General features: G+C 41.1%; 1 protein-coding gene across 3 annotated transcripts in view; it reads right to left on the bottom strand.

Annotated features, from left to right (window-relative positions):
• The window catches only part of LOC144688520 (sodium/potassium-transporting ATPase subunit beta-1-interacting protein 3-like), a 298,615-nt gene that overhangs the window by 121,193 nt on the left and 163,732 nt on the right, over positions 1–13,690 (bottom strand). The window lies entirely within an intron of this gene.

Raw genomic sequence — 13,690 nt, 5'->3', positions numbered from 1 at the left:
ATTTTGTAACAAGCACACTCATTGCCTCAGTAATGACACTGCAGTCAGTCATGCTGAGCAAGTGACTAGTTTCCTATATTTAACAGAGGGATTTGCTTATTGAGTATTCAGAGTGAAATATTAAAAAGGATTTTCAGTTACATGCTTTTAATTGTAATTCAATATTGTCTGAAGCATAAAGTGCTTCATTCTATTATTATTTTTAACTTGCTATAATTTGGAAGAATGTTGAAACAACATAGCTAGTGTTGTATGACCTGTAAATATAATATAATATGTAATCTAGTCAAAAGAGGTGTCCAAATAATGGTGAATAAGTAAATTATTCAATTAACAAGAGTAGCTATATTGCTATGAATACACATAGTTTAGGGTTTCTATTTATATTGGTTTATCAGAAATATTTTCTTAAATGGAGTTAAAAGTATCAAGTAAAAATTAATGACTCAATATTGTTTTCCTAATTTTATCCCTCCTCTTCTGAACCGTTGACTCTGCTCTGGGATATAAAATATCTATAAGTGATGGTCATAATCCAGTACGTCACCCAATTGGCCAGTGTTCATGTATGATTTTCGATGTATGATTGCCAGTGGGCTATCCAACTGCATAGCTGAACCTTTCATCATCCACAAAAATGCAGCTCTAGACTGTATTGCAAGTGTGAGTGGACGCCGTGGTCAATTTCCTAACACAGGACCACTGGAGCCAATTGTGGTGCCCCATTTCAGGTTGCCTACTACAGCAAAACCCTGGGACCAAGCCTGGAACAATTCCAGTCATTGTGTCGCTGAGACATATGCCAGTAATTTCCTTGTAATTTCTTCAGATCATTTGCCATAACTATATTGGGAACCCTAGGGAAACGGGGATGGAACTTGCTGAAAAAAAACGTGTTAAAAACGCATGCTGTTATTAATGTGCAAATCAGCCAGCAAATTCAAGTGATTAAGAGCTGCAACATGAGTTGTGAATGTCCAGATGAGCTTGTTGGTCGCTTTATGCCTCTCCATTGTTTGGTTTACACAAATCACATCTCGCCCATAGCTTCCTGGTATTTTTAAGAACTTACTGGATGTTCACATTAATTACCATTAAACTCACCACAGAAAGCTAAGTCTGCCATTTAACAATGTGAAAATAGTTAATGTAATGTTAATAAACCTATTTGGCCCAGAATAGCCAATTTGAAGTGTTCAATCTCATTCCTACTTATAGTCAATTGTTGTTAGAGATTATAAAAATATCAAGTTATATCCCTTTCTTAATTTTCCTTTCTCTCCCTTATGATACAATATTTCTTTCTCTCTCTATTTTAGTAACTAATTTGACTCTAATTTACTCTATTTCCTCTTCCATCCTTTCTCACTTTCGTTCTCAATCCTTAAGTCACATTAGTTAAGAAGATACCCTGTTGTTCCTGCTGTTCGCTATTCCCAGATGCCTCAGTGCCCTTGTCATGCCATTATCAGCTTTCACTTCCAACAAATTATAAGGCAACAAAATTTTGCGCTGAAGGATGTGGAACAGCAGCAACGCTCCCTGTCAGCAGTACAACATAATTACCCCAATATCATTTTAGTATTTTAGTGAAATAAGATAATATACACAGTTGCACAACTGCGCAGAATAAATGCATAGCCTGACAACGTATTAAATTTGACTGTATTGATTAAGCATAAGCAATTCTGTAAACTACATTCGCTATTGTGAATCTTTGTTTAGTAGTACAGAACTTGAGTATTACTGAAAAAGGAGACATGTTGAAGCTTTTCGTCTTGCACTTATCAGGACACTCACAAGAATACCAATATAAGGGGAAAACAGCAATTTATACTGTATGTGAAGAGACTGTTGATTGGTTGGTAAGTGGATTCTGATTGGTAGAGGCATTGCTGTGGCGAATGCACCATTGATGATGATTGACAGTTAACTGCCAACCATTGTTTGAAACCAGGTAGCTTGACCCTGTCTGCAGTGATTCCGCGATTGAACAACATTTGCTAAATAATCCTCAGCGTGCTAAGAATTATGCTGACAACCAATTTAAGATTGTCAGTCTGGCTTGCAGTGTGGTGCATTTGCATGTACTGGAAGTTACATATATTAATACACAGGGCCCTGTTCTTGGCAGACAGATAGAACATGTACACACATTGCACCTGTTTTAACTAAACTAAATAATTGACAGCCATTTGCTGACTCATTCCTCAGGGCAATGCCTTGGCCAATCAGGCTCAAGCTGCCTGGTTTAAATTTCAAACAATGGTCAAGGGCATGAAGCAAACTTAGGCCGGGATTTTCAGTGCCCACCAGCGTCAGGCGTGTTCGGTGGCGTCAGTGGTCAATATGGCGAGAAGGCTAAAAATCAGTTCCATGACGTCGAGAAATCAGTTTGCGATCATCCGCTCTGCCTGCCAATGGCGGGATGCGTTCCTCACCATCAGACATCAGGAACCTCATTGTAATACACCAGCATATCATTATAAGGCCTGCCTGCCGGACTCATCCTGCCCCTGATGGATCGCCCGCCCACATCGGCGGGAAAACACACCAAAGTGTTTCACAACAGCATATATAAGGCGTGCACCTGATGGGCTGCACTTCGCTCAGGACTTCAAGGTTTGTTTGATCTACATTGGTTTGGTCAGCACTCGCAGTCATTAGCGCCAGGCTTCACAGACAGCACTACATCACTTTTGGGGGGGCTCACGGGTTGGTCACTACCTACCAGATCAACCATATGTGGGTGGATTTTCAATGACTATAGGGCAAGGTCTTGCTTGGGAAAGGGGGAGAAGTGGCCTCAGGCAAGACAAGACGCTGCAAGACAAGAGCTGTACTGGGAAAGGAGGGTATCCCAGGGTGTGTGTGGGGGCACATGTTGATCTGTGCAAGTGGCCTCAAGATGGTGAGGGCTGAGGAGGCAGTCTCCAGGGGAGATGAGGCCAGATGGACATGTGAGGGTATGTGTGTGAGAATGGGTGGTGATTTCCCTTGAGCTGGCAGTGAGTGAGATGCCTGTGAATGTGCGATGGGTTTGAGTGTGAGTTTAGAGTGATGAGATGGTTGCCATACCCTGGCTGCACAGTTGAGATCATTCAACCTCTATCTGCATTGGATGGCCAACCTCTTCTGTGCAACTTTGGCACTGATCACCACTGCCATCACCTACCAAGCCAGAGTGGTACTGTAGCTGCCCCTCCCAGCGGGGTAGAGGACATCACAGCAGACCTCCATGGCGTCCAAAAAGTGTTCGAGGGCTGCAGTCTTCTTGCCTTTTGGGGCCATGTTTTCTTTGCTGCAGTCCTGGGCTGGAAGCACTGAGCGTGGCTGCACTTTAAATGTGGTGGCTGGTGTGATGAAGTGGTGAGGTGACAGTGTGGCAGGCGAATCGGAGCCCGCCTGCCCTTGAAACAGCGTGTATCCCAGGAATGCATAGTTAATGCAGTGGGTTTGGGATGGTATGGCGTGAAAGGCCGCCATTGCGGCCACAGGTAAAACGTCGTTTTATCCGCCCGCTACCATACTTAGAGCAAATCCAGGACGATTCCGCCCTTAGTTTTTGGTCCAACAGTAAGCCAAGAAACTTGTTACTGTTATTGTGTTGTGAAAATTGTTCAGTCTTTTTCCTGTTAAACTTGATTGCTATTCTTATTTATCATGTAAATATAATAGTCAGAAGTCAGACAATATTTCACAGTGAGAAGTGCAGGCCAATTCTTCTGGAAAATTTGCACAATTTATCCCATGGGTGTGAGTGATAATTTCACTTCTCAGCTGTGTGATAATTTGCTGCAATAGAATTCAAAATAATAGTGCACTCTGGCAGTATGGTAAAATAAATAAATCCCAGATACATTTAAAATTTAAAAGAAACTCCCAGTGTTTTTTATGGATATGTGGATGAGTTAATTGTTTCATGGGAGAGCTACACTTTAAATTGCAAGCATTAATTAATTTTGAAGGTAGAGCTATGTAGAAATTTACTGCCTAGGTTCCTATATCAAGGACACCAAATTGCCTTTTTTAAAACTACGCAAGACCTATTCTTACTCCACTGATTACCAATTCATTGGTGTGTGAAACCTAATAGCAAACCTGCTGGATTCACTAAATCCAGCTATCTAATAGATAGAAAATGTTCACCTTCGAAAATATCTACAAAAAAGGTTAAAGATGGGATTTTATTGGCTCTTCATTGAGGTTCAAGAACAGCAAAACTAGCACGTTTCACTTAATGAAAAAGTAGCTTAAGTGGGTAATGGATGTCCTTTAGACTAATTAACAATCAATGGTGACATTTAGCAACCCACTACCTTGTCCTACACACACATTTGTGTGAAAAATACAGATCTCACAGCCATTATCACAGAACTGTAAAAGTAATGTGCACATCATCTCTTAGGCAGGAATTTATTTATCTTTGGGTGAATTTGCTTTTATATTTCAATTAAAAATATGTTCTACATTCCATGAGGAAAATTGACTAATCTCCTTTTCCCATTTCAGTTATAAAAAAACTTCCCTCAGAGGAAAATAATTTTGGCTGGAACTTCAAGCAGAATTAAGCAACACTACACCAAATTCCATACTCTCCCCAGCAGAGAGGTCAAAGCAACAGTAATTGGTGAAGATGTTAATACCATGCAATACCACTAATACGACACTGGTTCAAATAGTTCCTGTTCTTCTTATAGAACCCTAATTATTCCAAGGGTTCGTGCCTTGTGAGATAATAGTAATCAGCAATTCCATTAAGTGTTGTCTGAAGACAGGAAAGCAAAAAAATCTTTCTAGAATGAGACAAAAACAATTGAGTCTCTCATCATTTTAATGTAACAGAAGCGGATATCTCTCTCTCCACCATCCCCTCCTTGCCTAGGTAATTGAACTAGTTCTCCATACTGGTGAGATGTTGGATAGAATGAATAAAATGAGCTATATTGCTACTGCTTTCTACAGGAATTTAGAATCAGAATAAAAGAAAATCTTACTCTCATGCAATATGAATCAAGCTAATCCTGATAGTATGTTTAAAGAGTAGCGTTTCCACTTTGTAGGCAATCAGTAACCTGAATGTGAATTGCACTGGTGTTCGAAAGTGAAGTTATGGTTCAATTTTCCACCCAAATTCATTTATAAAATCACAAATGTAAAATCTTCCATAAACAAGTGCAAACAGGCAGTGTAGTAGAATGTAATTGGTTTTTCTTCTTTACATTAAAAAATATTCCTTGATGTATTTAAGAGTGGTAGCCTGGTCCAGATTAATTAATATCATTGAAAATGCGTTTATGACAAAAATAACCATTTTTAATAAATGTCTAGTCAACCACGTGTGAATAATTTGATTTTAAGTCACTGAAAATTACTTCAAAAAACTATACTGAACCACTCATTAGTTTCATTGCTGTACATTGATCAGTTTCTTTGTTAATTAAATTTGCTTTAATATTTTACAACTTCTAAAATGTGCCTTTGCAATAGAAATAGCAAGCTTAATTTGAAGATTCTCCTCGAGCTGCTAATCAGGCAAATCAGCAGATACTTGCCATGCTTATTATTTTGATCGAGGGCATGACTAGTTTTGTGTGGGAGGTTGGCTTCCTACATGATGTTTTAGACCAATGTTAAAGATAGCAGGAACACAATTTATACTCGTTGCAACTTTTACTTAAAATTTCACCACCTTTTTTGCTGGTTTGCCTGATTTCAGGGGAATTACCCAAGAAAAACCAGCACAATGTAGCAGTAATTATAGGGCAATCTTCATAGAGCTGAATAACTCAGAGCAAAGGCAACAAGAGTTGTGACATCCTCAGATGCTATTGTAGCCATAGCTATATATGGGTTCAAGTTCTGAAACAGAAGCAAAGGTTCTTTTCATAAAATAAAAGAACTGAGGTTGTTCCTCAATGTATTCTCCATTCGCTGGAAGGGAAAAGGCATCAAAGCTTTATACTTATTAAATGGGATGCATAAATTTCCTCCCAATTCAAGGGGTCCTATAAAGTAACATTGGACCTGAACCCCTTCAAAAGGTATCATACATAACTCAGACACATCTCAATATCACAAGGTGAACATCTTCCACTTATCATTAAGTAACTTAGAAGTGGGGCATTTACAGGACTAAGACTTGGGAAGGTACTTGTCCTAATCAGGATCCAAACTATCGAACTATAAGAGATTGACTTTTGCTAGATACCAAAATTGGTCTCACTTTCAGCAACAAGGCTGCATGGTGTCCAAGAGTTCAAGAGAACAGGGCTCTGAAAGTGAACAACAGATCTAAAAATCATGGGTCATAAAATTAATTCCAAGTTGGATTGGCATGGGTGGGCAATGGTGTGATTTAGAAACTCAACAGGAAGCGGTGGAAAATTGTGCAGGCTGGAGGCTCCTTGCTGAGACTAATGAATTGACAGTATTGTGTGCCAATACTGCTGGGATTTGCAATCAGGAAGGGGATGAGGGTGGAGATGGTGAATGAATCTGCAGCAGGGAAGCCCAAGTATTCCTTGTGGCATCCAGTGAAGCATTAGTGGTAAATAAATAAGAAGTTAAATAAATAACTTTTAAGGGCCTCTTCCAGCCCATCGTCTTCCTTGCTAACTTGGTCTGGCAGGAAATCAAGCCAGCAAGTTAAATTTGTAGGCTAGCCCCAATGACAGCATCAGGACCAAACATTCATATTGTAAAATTGCCCCCCTTGACCACTAGCTTTGGGCAAGTGAATTAACTGTCTGCTCGGTTGAGCCTGTTAGAATCAAAAAGTGATTTCAAGGCAGGTAAGTAACCGTGGCAATTCTAACTGTCAAACTGCATGGTTTCTGCTGTACCAGGGTAGTGTTAAAATCATCCCCATGCTGCTTTCAGTTGCACAAAAGCTTCAAATTGAAACTGGTGATTAGATTAGGTTGTGATCTCATGCAAAAACTCAGTTGGCATTTAATATGAAACAAAAACAAATTTGTTGTCTGCAGAGCAACCGCAATCATTCTCTGGGTCTATGTTTCCTTCCTCACGCACCTATTATGTTGCTCTTGAATCTCCCTTCACACTATTTCTTTTAACAACCCTGTTGAGTCTGCTGGTGTAGCAACACAGCTTAGACAGACCTAGAGATTTCTTGAAGGATTAATGGATTGAGAGAAACAGAAAAAACAAAAAAAGACAGGCATGGCCAAAGAACATTAAGAAATGAATAACAGAGCAGAAATAATATAATGTATTAAAAAGATTTGAATTAAAATAGAGGATACAACATCTATAAATGGAGAGGGTAAGGGAAGATAAGGGCAGGATGAAATATAAAAGGAAGTAAAGAGGCAATTATAGGGGAAATAAAAGCAAATGCAAAGCAAACATGGATCAGAAGAAATCAATCAAGCATCATTACCAGGAAAGAGAATTTGACAGAGAACAACAAAGAAAATGAAATGAAATTATGGAGAAAATAATAATTGCAGAATTAGGGTGAAGAAGCAAGAAATCATGGGTTATATTATTAAAAGAATCAGAATGTTAGAAAGATAGGACAAAACTTCCAATCTGCAAAGTTTATGTACAAATGTTTAATGCGCTCCCATCACATTGCTGTGTACACTAGAATTAACCCTTTAAAAAAGATTATCACCAGAGAAACAAAGCATATGGAGAAGCATGTTAAATAATCTAGTAAAAAATAAGTTAAAATAAATCATCAGGGAAAAATTACAAGAATACAATCCAGTATCAGGAATTTAAATATCAGGAAGTATGAGACTGGATAGTTATATATGTGTAATTTTTACAATATATGCACATTGAAGGCCTGAAACTGCAATATGTCCCAAAAAATAAGATGTTGTGCATGACCTTCCTAGTCATTCATTACTTAAAATATTGTAGCTTATTTTTGGATTAGAAACCAATGAATGATGACAGAACATGAGAATGCATTCGGTATGGGCTTGAAACATGAATGAATTTTTAATCACTATCTCAAATTCATGAAAAAAAAACACATCAACTGATCAAATAATGTCAGGTGAAGAGAGATCTTTCCAGTTTAAGTGTCAATTTCCTGCTCTGTTGTAGAGCTGCAAAAAAAAAAATTGTCAAGATCCCACTTACATTTCTCAATGAGCAACCACAACATCAAAGGCAAGAAGCAAGTATTAGTGAAATGTAGTAGCAACAGGACCTAGCTAAGAAGTCGTCAAACTTTACACTTATGCAGACAGAAATGACAGGAGCAAGAAATGATTTGATAATAAATAATTCCTATTAATGCAGATTTAGAGGCACGAGACATTGTGTAAGGGGTTTAAATCCACGCAACTTTATTAGTACGGTTTGGTGAAGGGAATACAGTGTGGCAGGCAATATGCAGTAAAGCAGTGATGGTGAAGATAAATTAGGAATGAAATAAGTTGTTCTCAAACGTACATTGTGTTTACAACACACAGGAAAAAAGCAGTACAGTCAAAATCAATCTATTTTGTGGGGGAAGAGAATAATTTGTGCCGCACACAAGACTGCTGCTAGGCAACAATAAAGGCACTTTCTCAGCATCCTACACACATATGCTTAGATAAGGCTGTCCATCCAACTTTCAAAGGAGCTTAACCACCTCTGTTGTCTTACTGTTTCCATAAACTTAAAAGTAGCTTTTGAAATACTGTACACTCTCTGCCAATTTGTACGATACATTTTTATATTTGGTGTATGTGTCTTTTGGAAAATTAAGGGCAGGATTTTCCCCCCGTCGGAGGTGAAGTTGAAGTGCGGGTGCGCACAGGCGCGATTCAGATTGGTGCCATTTTACATGGGCAGGCCTATTAAGGCCCGCCCAGCGTGATGTCCGCACGGAAGCGCTATGCGCTCCCTGTGCGGGCAGGGGGGAATCCCTAAACCCGAGAGTGTGCTCTTTCGCGCATGCGCACAAAAGAGAGCACTCATCTCCCTGAGGCTAAGTGCTGCCTCAGGGAGATCGGCTCTACTGTCCAAAATATTAAAAATAGGAAAATAAAATCCCTGACGTGTCCCCTCATGTGACACTGTCACATGGGTTGGGACATGCCCATAATTTTTAAAACAGCTTTAATTAAATTTTTTAAAACCTACATAAAACCTCATCCCGCCCTTGGATGAGGTTTCATGCTTTTTCTAATTGCCTCCAAGGCTCCTGGCCTGCCCGCCAACCTTAAGGTCAGACGTGCAGGTCCATTAATTAGTTTAATTACTCTGTCAATGGCCTCAATTGGCCATTGACAGGTCAGCGGGTGCACAGCTGATTTTGCTGCGCCCCCGCCTACCTGAAAATTTAAATGGGGCGCTGCGACGTCGGGAGTTTCGCCTGACGTCACCGCACGTCATTTTACATGTCGGTGAGCAGGCCCTGCCCCCCCGCTCGCCGACGGGAAAATCCTGCCCTAAGTCTCTCTTCTCTCTTGGGAGCATGAGTTTATAACTAACTTCTGAACTCTTCACTCATGAACTATTGTATCAGGCTCACTCATGGGATTACAGATAGCATTTTCGTGACTGTTTGGGGAGCATGCTCTGTTTATCTTTATATGTGATCTAAGATTACTTGTTATGTAGAAAAACAATGTAGTAGTTAATGATATGACTTCAGTAATACAGATTCATGGGAGGTACACTGTAGAGTTCATTATTTGTAAACTCAAAGTGAAAAGACAAAATGGATTTTAATTAAACTAACTAGTGAGAGTTTTTTTAAAAAAAACAGTGATTACTGTGAAGCCTTGTTTATCAGCAATTCCAAATTTAATTCTGTCTTGGACAACTTTTGCTTATTGGATTTTCATTTCCCACAGTAAGATATAACCACGTTATAACCACCAGCTTTTCTCAAAACAATACCCATTCAATATATTTTGTTCAAAACCTGTTAAGGATGTATTGTTTCATGACAGGCAGTTGTAAAGTCATGTATCCTTGAATTATTAACAAAACTCATTTGGACTGAGCAGCTGGCAAGAAATATGATGAATAATTAGGTATAAGAGGGCATCTGTCAGTGTCTTTGGATAATCACTGAACAGATGGACGATTTTGATATCTTAGCGACTTCATATGGAGTGAGAACAGCAAAGAGAAAATATGTGTGTTACAATCTGCGTCTATACTTTGATGAAATTTGCCATGACTCCTGAGTTCTGCTCTGAACTGATTCACTCTTCAATTATTTTGCTGCTGCATCGGATCTATCTGACATCATTCCATGAGACCCAAATACATATTTCCTAGCTTACCTCTACATTCATACATTAAAATTACTCTACTCAAATTACATCAATAATGATGTCTTAAAACCTGGTGGTTGCATTATTATAGTTTTTTAAAAGTTATATAAGCCTACAAATTATGGCCGTCAATATTAGCAGATAAAGCAATAGACCTTTTAAAGAAATGGAAGTCAAAATAACAGATAGAGAAATTTAAATGAACATGTTTCATGTTCGCCCACTAACGTATTAAGTTCTGGAAGGACAGCAAATTATAGGAATTACTATTTTTGTTCTTCCTTCAAGTGTCAATTTAATGCACACATTTAAACTTATGTTTTTAATATATGTTTAGAGCTAAACATTAACCTTTAAAATGCCATAAATACAGGGCAGACATTAACCCCGCCTGTGCCACAAGTATTAAATAAACATTCATCATTATTGTGCTGCAAATGAGGTAAACATTAGCCCTTACTCTGTCACACATGTATGAATATCAACAAGTACTATCTCTTCCATTTTAAAATGTATATATAGATATGAACGTTAACCCTTACCATATCACACACAAGTTAACCTAAGAATAATCAGTTTCCATGGGGCTGCCAATCAAACATGACCATTTCAATATTTACAATTTAGTGTTGACTGAATCAGGTGGTGGAGATATACAACGGCACCGTTGCTTAAAAAGCAAATGCAGAGTCGCAGCCGCAGAGTTCAACAGCCAGGGAAATTTCTACTAGTAGAAAAGACCAGCTGAGAAAGTCAATTGTTTTCCAACATTGGAAACTGAGCTGCAGTGCAACAAAATCCCAGAATCCTGCAATACAGAAGGCCCAAGCATTGCAAGTCTTCCTGCCTGAGACAATCTCAAACCAGATGTTCAGTTGACAGCAAAGCAGCTGCTGTTAAATTATGCTGCTTGTGTCGAAACTAATTTACACATGTGCAGTATAACTGATATTTACCGACCGAATAATTCATAGAATTTGAAGTGTTTCGGGACATCCTGAAGATGTGATAAGATGCTTTTGTAAATGCAAGCACTCCCTTCAAAAAAGAATCCCATTTTTGGAAATTGTTCCAACCTCCAGAATGACTGGTTGAAGGCAGGTAAAGAACAATGTAGGTAGGGAAAGAGTTATTTTTTCTGAGAATATCAGGGTTAAAATAGATCAATAGATCAATACCTAATCTAAAGTAGAAAACGACAAAATAATAAAAATGTAAAATGAAGCCTTTGTTTGCAAAGGTGAACATTTTCAATGTTAGAATTTTACTCAAGATTATGCTGAGTGGCTTAAGATTATCATTACAATAATAATACTTCTCCTGGCATTTTCTAATTAAGTTTAATGTTTGTTTCAGCCTGACATTTTGGGCTGGATTTTCCCAGCCCCGTGGCTATGGGAGTGGGCGCTGATTGGGGGCGGAGAGGTGGGGTGCCAGGAAACTACGGTGGGGCAGCATCAGGATGGCTCCCCGATGCATTCCCATGCCGGGGGACTTTCCCAGGGGTGGACTGGAGCTGGGACAGGGTGCAATTAAGGACCCACTTAGGGGCCATTTTGCACAGATGTTGGATTTTACCGACATCAGAGCAGCCCCCTGCTGTTTCGGAAGGCCACCAGCTCAATCATGGCAGTCCCCCAGCAGCAGGTCAGAGAGCCTTCAAAGCCAGAGATTCTATGCCCAATGTCTTCAAATCTGCCAGTGGTGGAGCATAAAATCCAGCCCCTGAGCACATAAACTAGGCTGACAATCCAACGGAGTACTGCGCTGTCAGGGATGCTGACTTTCAGAATGAAGTTACACTGAGGCCCTATCTGCTTGTTCTGCTGATTTTGATGAATGTATTTGATCCCATGGTACTGTTTGAAGAAGAATTAGGAATCTTGACCAATATCCCTTACTCAATCAAAAATAGATTACCTGGTCATTCAACTCTTTGCTGGGTGTGGGACCTTGCTGTGTATAAATTAGTTGTTAAGATTACTCACATTACAACAGTAACCGTGGGCAGAATTTTACGTTCAATGGTCGGGCGGGCCCGACCAACTCAGCGGTGGGCGGGCGGCCGATTGCCGCTGGCGAAACGCTCCGCGCTGCCATTTTCTGCGGGTGGGCCCAGCAGGTTAGCGACTCTCGTGGAGAATGGGAAAATAGTTGCGGGGGCGGGCGGCCTCATACTGCCGGTTCCAATGGGGAGCCGGCAGCCTGTTTAAAGTGTGGCCAGGCAGCCTGCTTGAAGCAGTGCACCATGGCCACTCAGAGAGGTAGAAATGCTCCAAGGAGGGCAGAGGAGGAGGGCAGGCTGCAGGAGAGGCCAGCGGGGGAGGCCACTGTGCAGCCAGATTCTCGGACGCATGCTTTGCTGTCCTCCTGCAAGAGGTGGGCCAGTGATGTGATGTTCTGTATCCTGAGGATGGGAGGAAGAGGGTCCCCCATGTTACCAGCCAGGCGTGGGAGGAGGTGGGTGAGGCTGTAAGTGCCCATGATGACGTCAGACGCACTGGCACACAGTGCCGAAAACACTTCAATGATTCGCTGCGCTCCGGAGGGGTGAGTACCATGTCTGTCTGGGCTATTTGAGGCAGAAGGCAGCCTTAGCCTTTGCCCCCCCCCGCCCCCACCATGTATTGCTGCCGTTACTGCATAGGGCATCTGTCGCATGCTGGGTGGGCAAATAGGTACTGACAATGCTTACATCAGCCTTAGTGGTTGAGGAGAAGAAGGGCTTTCTGCGCAGCATATGTTGGTTTCTGTGGTATTTGAGTAGTTTGGGGGCAACCTGCAGGGGAGGCCGGTAGACACATACTCAGAACTCCAACACATGTCATATTGATGGTAATGAGATGGTCCAAGGGGTGCCTCAAGGTCTTTTGGGCAAGTCCCATCTGCTGGCATCGGCGCCACACCAATTTGATCCTCCTTTCCATGGGCGCTAGGACCCGTGTGCTATTCAAAGTGATGGACGCCGAATGTGTCCTAGGGGACCGATGGGGAAGGGGTTTGGGACCAGTCATACTATCTTCTGGGGACTCATCACTAGTAGTGTTGACAGTAGCCGCTGGAGGCCTCAGAGGCATGTGCGTGCAGAGTACATGAGTGACCTGCCCCAATAAATCTCTTATGTGTTTTGCAGGCAAAAAGTAACCACAATGCCCGGGAGCGCCTGAGGACTGGTGGTGGGCGTGCCTCACCCCATTCGAGGAGCAGGCCATGGAGCTGGGCAGGAGGCAGGAGGCCAGGGCGGCTGGGGGCGGCGAGGCTGGGGTCCAGCAGGCATGTATTTGAGGTCCACAGTCCCATCCACTCTGTGTACCCACCATCCAAACCACTGATGGTTGCTGCAATCGTTAATGCTGCAACAATGCTCATTCACTGACTGAGACACTCTGACGTCTGGGTCATACAGGAGGGGCCCTCGTCCCCTTGAGGAA

This window comes from Cetorhinus maximus, chromosome 13 (genome assembly GCF_964194155.1).
Source record: "Cetorhinus maximus chromosome 13, sCetMax3.hap1.1, whole genome shotgun sequence".
Taxonomy (NCBI): Eukaryota; Metazoa; Chordata; class Chondrichthyes; order Lamniformes; family Cetorhinidae; genus Cetorhinus; species Cetorhinus maximus.
This window is presented reverse-complemented; position numbering and strand designations above follow the sequence as displayed.